Source organism: Corvus brachyrhynchos, unplaced genomic scaffold, assembly GCF_000691975.1.
Source record: "Corvus brachyrhynchos isolate BGI_N302 unplaced genomic scaffold, ASM69197v1 scaffold239, whole genome shotgun sequence".
Lineage (NCBI taxonomy): Eukaryota > Metazoa > Chordata > Aves > Passeriformes > Corvidae > Corvus > Corvus brachyrhynchos.
Window position 1 is genome coordinate 1,320,712 of NW_008246057.1, and position 8,196 is coordinate 1,328,907.

Genomic DNA, 8,196 nt, shown 5'->3' on the forward strand with positions numbered 1-8,196 from the left:
CCTACATCTCCTTCTGAAAGGGAACATCAAAAACTATGCAATGCACTCACAGTTCTTTTTAAGTACTTTATCTATGCATCACTGTTCTCAAAACAGCATTTCAGAATTGCAAATTGTACACAAGCAAATGAGAAACTTGTCACTCCCAGGTTCACACCTTTCAGTGGAAGTTTTACCATGTTTTCCAGCTAGCCTTAAGAAAATCTGCAGCAGCCAAAACACAAGGAAAAATGTAAAGTTAAATTAAGAAAACCCCAGACACTCCTAACCTAAGGACTGTATCCAGCAACCAGCATGAAAAGTACTCTTCCTGCCATGCCTGCTGAGCCCCTCCCCAAGTTGTCTTGCAATCCAAGGTCATAATAGTTTGTAAATAAAAAGAAATTAACATACTTGCTTTCCCCAAGGAAGAGCAACAACTCTGCTAAAACTGGATACCAGCATTCCTAGGACGCTGCTCATGAGAGTTAATTTTCAAACTTTGCCCTTCACTTCATCTCAGAAAAACCCCAAAACGCCAAAAAAAACCTGAAAACCAAAAATACAATCACCCCAAACAAACAATTTTTAAAAAATTTAATATCCCTAGATGCCTATTTGGGGAGGTTTTTGTTTGTTTGGGAAGTTCATCAGGGCAACAGCAGCAACAATAAAATACGAATCAGATGCTGTGCTGGCTGCTGTGTATCAAAACCTGTTCTTTATGAACAGAGATGTACCAAACATGTTATGTATGATGACACACACAGACATCTGGCAGCATGTCCACGCCTGCCTGTGCCTCCAGTAAGATGTCAGAGGCTGAAAAGCTGATACTTTCCCAGGCCTCGGTATTCTGCCCACAAACCACTGCAACTGATCCTATTTCTACTGCTGCGTATTTCCTTATAAGCTCATGCCCTTTATCATGCACCAGCCAAAGCAGGAAGATCTCACAGACACAGCACAGAGCATGTAGTGAGAACCAGCTTTCAAAATCTGATTGGAAGTAGACTCAACTTAGCCATCTTTACTTCCACAGCAAACTCACCAATATCTGAAGCAAAGAAAAGCCACAGAAAATAACTGTCACCCAAGGAATACTTGTTTTGCCAGTGAATTACACAACAGTCTGAAATAGCAACAAAATGTTGACTATCAGGATTTCTGAGATTTATTTCAGGTTCTGGTAAAAGAACACTGCGTGCAGTTGTTACAACTGATGCAGCCATTTCTGGAATCTCTGCCCTCAGCCTCAAAGCCTGTGCAAGTTTCCTAATTTTGTTACATAATTGGTTCATGGCTCCATTTGAAGTAACATGACAATCTCATAAATACCTTACTCATAAAAATAGGGGGAAAGGACTCTGAAGTGAGAAGTCCAAGATTCTGCACCTCCCATAATTTACTTTTGAGCCTGCTGCGGTATTAATTAATTAGCAAAAAGCTCCTAATATTTAAACATATTCTACTGTTCAATAAAGTAGAAAAATCCAAGCCCTTAAAGGGAACTATACTCAAGTTAATTTTGCTTCTTGTCTTCTATAAGAGATGTCAGTTTCAAAATTCTCACCAAATACAGTAATTCCTGTTAGCACACTGGATCTACAAGCCACTTCTGAAAATGCTGTATCTTTTTAAAAAAAATAAATAAAACACAGCACATGGTCAATCTCAAGTTCTGTTTTCTAATTCCTGATTTTTGCACTGAATACTACGTGCACACACATACATATGCCTTTAAACATTTGCAATCTTATACTGAGAAATCCCTGAAACATTGCATGTATACATCTGCTCTTACAACTGTAAGAACTTTATTAAGGCATAGAACTCCTATAAACACCAAGTTTTTAATTTATATATATAGCTGCCTTAACAAATACTTGGGAGAAAAAAAATCCTCCAAACATAGTCACCACCTTGAAATAAGATGCCATGCTCCTTTCTTCTTTCTTGAGATTCTTAATGCAATAATAAATCTTGCTCACTGGAAATACTGACTTGTGTTTAGGAAGACATGTTTATCTGTCACCAGGCACTGCACAGCAGAGTTGTGGCTTCTTGATGACTACAGTCAGGAAGCTGAAAACCACCCCTAAATCACCAAGTTTGCATCATGTTCTACAAATAGTTATCCAGCAAGTTTTTGAAGCAGCTGAGGCATGAAGTGGCTGAGTTGTCAGAAAAAGCTGCTGTCTCCTATAACAGCCACTGTTCTGTAGGAACACAGTTGAAAATGCTGAGCTTCTATTCTTAAAAAAAAAAAAAAAAAAAAAGTCTCTGGAGTGATCCACGGAAGGAATTGCAGTGTAACAAGCCTTACATGTGTATCTGGCAAGGTCCTCAAAACAATCATTAAAAATGGAACACCATTATACCCGAAAGACTATCTGATAGGGTCTAATCAGCAGTTTCTGCACAGGAAGATCATGTCTCAGTCTATCAGTATTTCTGCACATGTCAAACTAGCTGATAAACAAGAGCAAGTGATAGAATATATGTGGACTTTCAAAGAACCTTTGGAAAGATGTCAAAGATTTCCAAATAGTCTGTTGTCTATGGGAAGCAAACATTGCCACAGATCAAAACCAGCCACAACACAGAACAAAATTTGGAATCAACATTCTTCACTGCAGTCAGCTAACTGTATAATGAAGATTAACAGCAGCATCCAGACTGCATAGAGCAGCCTATTGATCACCTGATACCAGTGTCCAGAAGCTCCTTGGATCACACACCACTGGCCTGTAGCTCTTCCATTCAGTGCCAGTCCAAGGCAAAGTGCACACAAATCCCCGTTCTTCTTCACACAGAAGCACCCTGATCCTGAAACCAAACAGACTAAATTTTCCTAGTCTGGTGTCTTTATGTTCCACTAGCTTTCACATATCTTAGCACCCTGTAGTGACAGAGGCAGACGTTCAGGGCCTCATCCAGCATACAGTCCTGGTGACTACCTTTTTAAAGGATGAGAGTATCCAGAAATTGCAAATTCCAGGTAAGTATGCCAACCATCAGACTTTGACTAGAAAGATGAACACAGAAACTCACCATGCCATTGCTCATCAGGCCCTGACAGGATAGCTGTAAGGGTAAGGGTATTTATTTGTAAGGTAGCTTACAAATAAATACAGATGCCCCACATTGCTGCTGGCTCCTGGGGCTCTAAACACAGAACTTCAAGCAGAAGCAATCACCCCCTAAAGACACGTCCACACAACTGATGGCAAAGGTCAGGATGGCCCAGTAAGACTCCACAAGGGTTTTAACCACTCTAAACCAGTATCACCACAGTACACCATCCTTAGTCACCAGCTTCCAGCTCGGGAGCCCATGGCACAGGAGACAGCTCCCAGGAACTGACTGCTGAGTCCCCAAGCAGCTCTAACATGATTTACCTCCACAGAGCTTCAGGCCATGCAAGTGCAATACAGTGAGCACTAATAGCACTGAGGCAGCTCTGACCACGGCCAGCTTGAACACTCTGGATCTCTCCTCTAAGCCTTCTCAAGCACCATTAACACAGTTAATCTGGACTAATCAGGGCTATTTCCCCTCTCCTCCTCCTATTTGGACCAGTAGACTAGAGCTTTTATGAAGTGCTGCCTAAATTAAGTTCTGAAATGGAGTGAACTGAGCCCTGTCCTATTATTCCAAAATTTAAGCTTTTGTAAAAAGGTCCAGCAGTGCTCACTATATTTATCTTTTATACTTCAAAGAAGAAAGGAACACCTGAAGTAGTAACATTTCTAGACGCCAGTCTTAAACTAGCAAATCTTAAGAATATGTATGAACTATGAATGAATAGGCAAAATAAACAGAATTCACTATCTACCATGTCAATGTTATCTGTAAGGGAAGGCAGGGGGAGTGAACTATAAACACCACTCAAAGACTTAAGAACCAGTATTTCAAATCCAGAAGGGAACTCTGGCAGCTCAGGAACCTCTTCCATCCAATATAATACAGCTGGAATAGCAGGGAGACCTGAATAAAAGGGGAATGACGAGGAAAACACTGCAGTACAGCTCTGCTGATCAGCTATGCAACCTGACTTGAAACACAGCTGCTTTACTGGGAGAAGAATATTAAAATACTGGGGGAGGTGTTCTGAGAAGGGCTATGAATTACCAACCACTTGAAAGATTCTCCTACTGAAACAGGCGACCACGAATAGAAAAATAAGGCATTATAATAAATTGAGACTTTAAGAGATAAACAGAAAATATAGTCAAGAAAACAACAGCTTCCCAATAATACAGGCAACTTCATTCATTAACTGAGCTGAGAGGACAGCAAAGCCAAAGTTTTAACAGAGAAATATTATATTACAACACATAAGTAGACTGTTAAATTCACTGCCACAGGAAGTAACTGAAGCCAAGATTTTACTCCCATTCGAAAAGAAAGCAGCTATTTAAACATACAATAACAATAACAACAAGGGGGGAAAAAAAACCACACAGCTGAGGGAATCTCAAACTTCATAACCCAGGATGCAAGAAAACATCCAGAGAGATCACTGGGCTGTGTTCGGCCATCCAAACACCCCCCTGAACCTGACCCCACAACGGCCAGAAGCCAATACCAAGGAGAGTATGAGCCACACACAGAACAAACTGTCCCTCAGACAGATCAACACGAAGAGTGTTTAGCTGCCAAGCCAGCATCTGCCAACCACCTAAACCCCAAAAGCATCTGGTGCTGGCCAACTTCCAAAATGCAAGGCTTGCACGATTTCACGTTTGATGTGATATTGCTTTAATTTCTTCTCCCACTTTGCAGTTGTGTTTTATTTTTTAAGAACAGAACCACAAATTATTTGCCAATAGGAGTCCAATGCTTGGACTCATTCCAGAAAGCTATCTAGCCTCTTTGGAGTACATCTACCAAGACCACCTCAAATGAGCAAAGAATTAAATACTGAACATTACACGTATTCCCAGCAGAAACAAATTTGGAAAAAATCCCCTTTACATGCATAAATTAAGAAATAAGAGAATAGTTCTAGGAACTCCCTAATAGCCTTCCCTCCAACTAAAAACAAACAAACCAACCCACCACAAACACAACCTGTATTTCCAAATTTCCGGACAACACAATGGCTATCTCTCCATATGTATACGTGTTTGCTCTAACTTTGAAGCTGCTCTGAGATGAGGTTGGACCAGACTGATGACTTCCAATGACCCTTTCCTAAATTATTCTATGATTACATGTAGAGCATATCCAAACATTACACAGCAATACACTATAGTTCTAATTAGTATAAATCTTTTTTTCCCCTATGGCAATTTATTAAGCTCTTTGGGTTCTCTTTAAAAATTTGATTATAATTTCTTCAAATAGTTAACCATTCCCTCTGGACCCATCAAGAAGGATCTTTATGATTAACAGCACAGGAAACTCAAGGGAGAAAACATGACATTTAAAGCTTCCCAACTCTGTTATTTCTCACACCACCACCACATGTCTGCATAAATGGTGGTCAATTGTCCTCGAAGAGTCAGATGGAGCAGTACCTCTGACAGGTACCCCAAGAGTTTTGTTTTGTTTCCTTCACAAAACAAAAAAATATTAGAGAAAAAACAGGCCTACCTTGCTGTGTGGGCAGAAGCAATTAAGTCTGCCTGCTTTTACCATTGTCCCACAGCTCCCTATTGTCCTGTTCCACCCCACCCATCATATTTTTCCTGCCCCCCACCCATCTTAACAACCATCCCAACTGTTTGGCTGGGCTAGTAGCAGTAGGCTACTGCTGATGGCTCAGAGCATAGCACATAGACTGCCCAACAGGTGCTCACTTCTTGTAGAAGGGAGGAACTCAATTGTGACTGCCTTTTTTGGGTAGGAATATTAATTTGGGTCACTACCTGTCAAAAGTTTTATAAAAATTTGTCACAGTGTAGGTATTTTAAGTCTTTTAGTTGCCTCTAACTTCAGTTTCATCATCTGAGTAAGAAGTGACTCAAATGGGAGTAGACAGACAAAGAAAGCAATTGTACAAGCTTTGTGCCCTTAATAAGCCTTGCTGAAAATCCACATAAACTGTTCGATGATGAATCCATAAACAACACTGTTTATTATTAAAAGAACTTCCTCACAGACAAAGGAAAACCCAAACCCCAATCTTTGACTGTCATCACTCTCACTCACAGGGGTCCTGCAAAAATAAAAAAATTTCTTCAATAAAATTTCTACTAGAATTAAGTAGAAGATAGATACATAGAAAAAGCCAGGGAAGACAGTATATGTAACTTTGAAGAATTAAGAAAGAAATAACGTCCACTGCTTTCCAGTGACCCCTGCCAGCTGTGACAGGAACAGCATTGTTCAACTCCAAGAGCCGCTCCCCTGCTCACTGCCTGGTCAACTGCCTCAAACGAGGTTGACTGGAATTCTTTAACGCACCTGTGTCCCCCTTCCAACACACACCAACACTCTGTTTCCTGTTTCAAAACCTACAGGACTCTGATTTCTCACAGAATTCACACCAATGCCTGGCAGCTATGGATACAGCTGGGATCAACTTTTTGAGACAAGCTGAGCTAACTCTGCTTTGGGAGAAATCCAGTACTACCAGAATACTTGAAATGCTCCATGGAGTTCCCAACAATTACTGACAACTTATTCATATGTCACATTCCACACAACACAAGAGGAAAAAAATAGAGTACAAACATTGAATTAAACCAACTAGGTTTCCGAATTCTTTTTCTGGTGACTCAGGCTCATGTTTTATCCTTGGTAATATTTCTACCCAGCATAAAAACACACATTGGCATTAAAACATAGCAACAGAACGTTTAACTGCACAAACATTCCACTTCAAACATGGATTGGGATCTTAAACACACAAGTTCCAAGCACTGTTCTCAACCTTCACCTTCAGAAATGGAAGTTGCTTGCAAGTACTGTACAGTGAAGTCCACTGAGGTGATGTGCGTACCTACATTCATAAACACCTTACTGGAACAGAAATAAGACTTCTGAGAAAAGGATTATCCTTTCCAGGGAGTCACAAGTAAAGAGGCAAATCGAAGAAGATCACCAAAATCTTCAGAGCTACAAAAATAGCCAAATACATACAGCTATTTATAACCCAGAGATTTATTCACAGAACAATTTTAGCCTCTTAACCCCAGGGAAACAGAAACTATGATGCCAAGCACTAATGTATGTAACAGAAATACATCCTTCTGCCACTTACTGACCACTCAAAGTGCAGCTGAAGATATTAGGATTCACTTACTAGGATTAACAGGTTATTTCAAGTTTTCTCCCTGATAAAACAGATACCACCATCTGTTTAACATCATCAACAGGAAGATGTAAGCAGACAAATGACTGATGACACACTATATGTATCTCATTCCTATTAGAGAACTCGTGTGTCCAAACTGTAAGACCAGCTGTATTTTCCGTAGGAACATTTCATCACAAAGAATTTCAGAACATTAATTAAAGTACTTTCAACAAGTCAGGTTTTCCAATTAATTACTTTTTCCAGTTAATTATATGACAGATGGATAAGACACTGGCAAATTTGGAACAAAATGCTACACTCGGCAGCATTACTTTTCAAGTGACCAATAACATGTAAAAGCACTAAAAGGCAAAACGTCAAGCACAGAGCTTGACACTATGGACTCAAAGTTTCACTGAATCTGATACACCTGAGCAACACAAACTCAGAGGCTAGGAATGAAAAACAAAAGTAAAAGTAACAAACACCCATACACCTAGACAGTTCTAGTACTGGGGAGTAATTTTTCCCCAGTTCCTTTGTTTCTCATAGAAAAGACAACAAATTAAACACCAAGAAAATTAATGCAACAGCAGAAACTTTAAGTGATGCGAAGTTACCTAACATTTTGATTCCCAAGCTGAAATAAGCTGTAGTCAGGTTGCCACTGTTTTAGGGTGGAAAAGAGGAAAAAAAAAAAAGTTAAAAAAAAAGGAAACGTGAAAAGAAAAAGAAAACATGAACGACCGTAAAACACAAGAATACAAGAGACGAGGTCAGAAATAAACATGAAGATGCTGACATTTAGGACCTTGAAAGGGAAGGAGAGAAGACATCCTATCACCTGACACAGGCACTGAGGCAGCTCACGGTACGTTCAAGCAGCTCAGCGGGGAGAAGGTGCCTCACAGCAAAGCCAGAGCGGGCAGGCAGAGCCCCAAACACGCGAAGGGCCCCGGACCGTACCT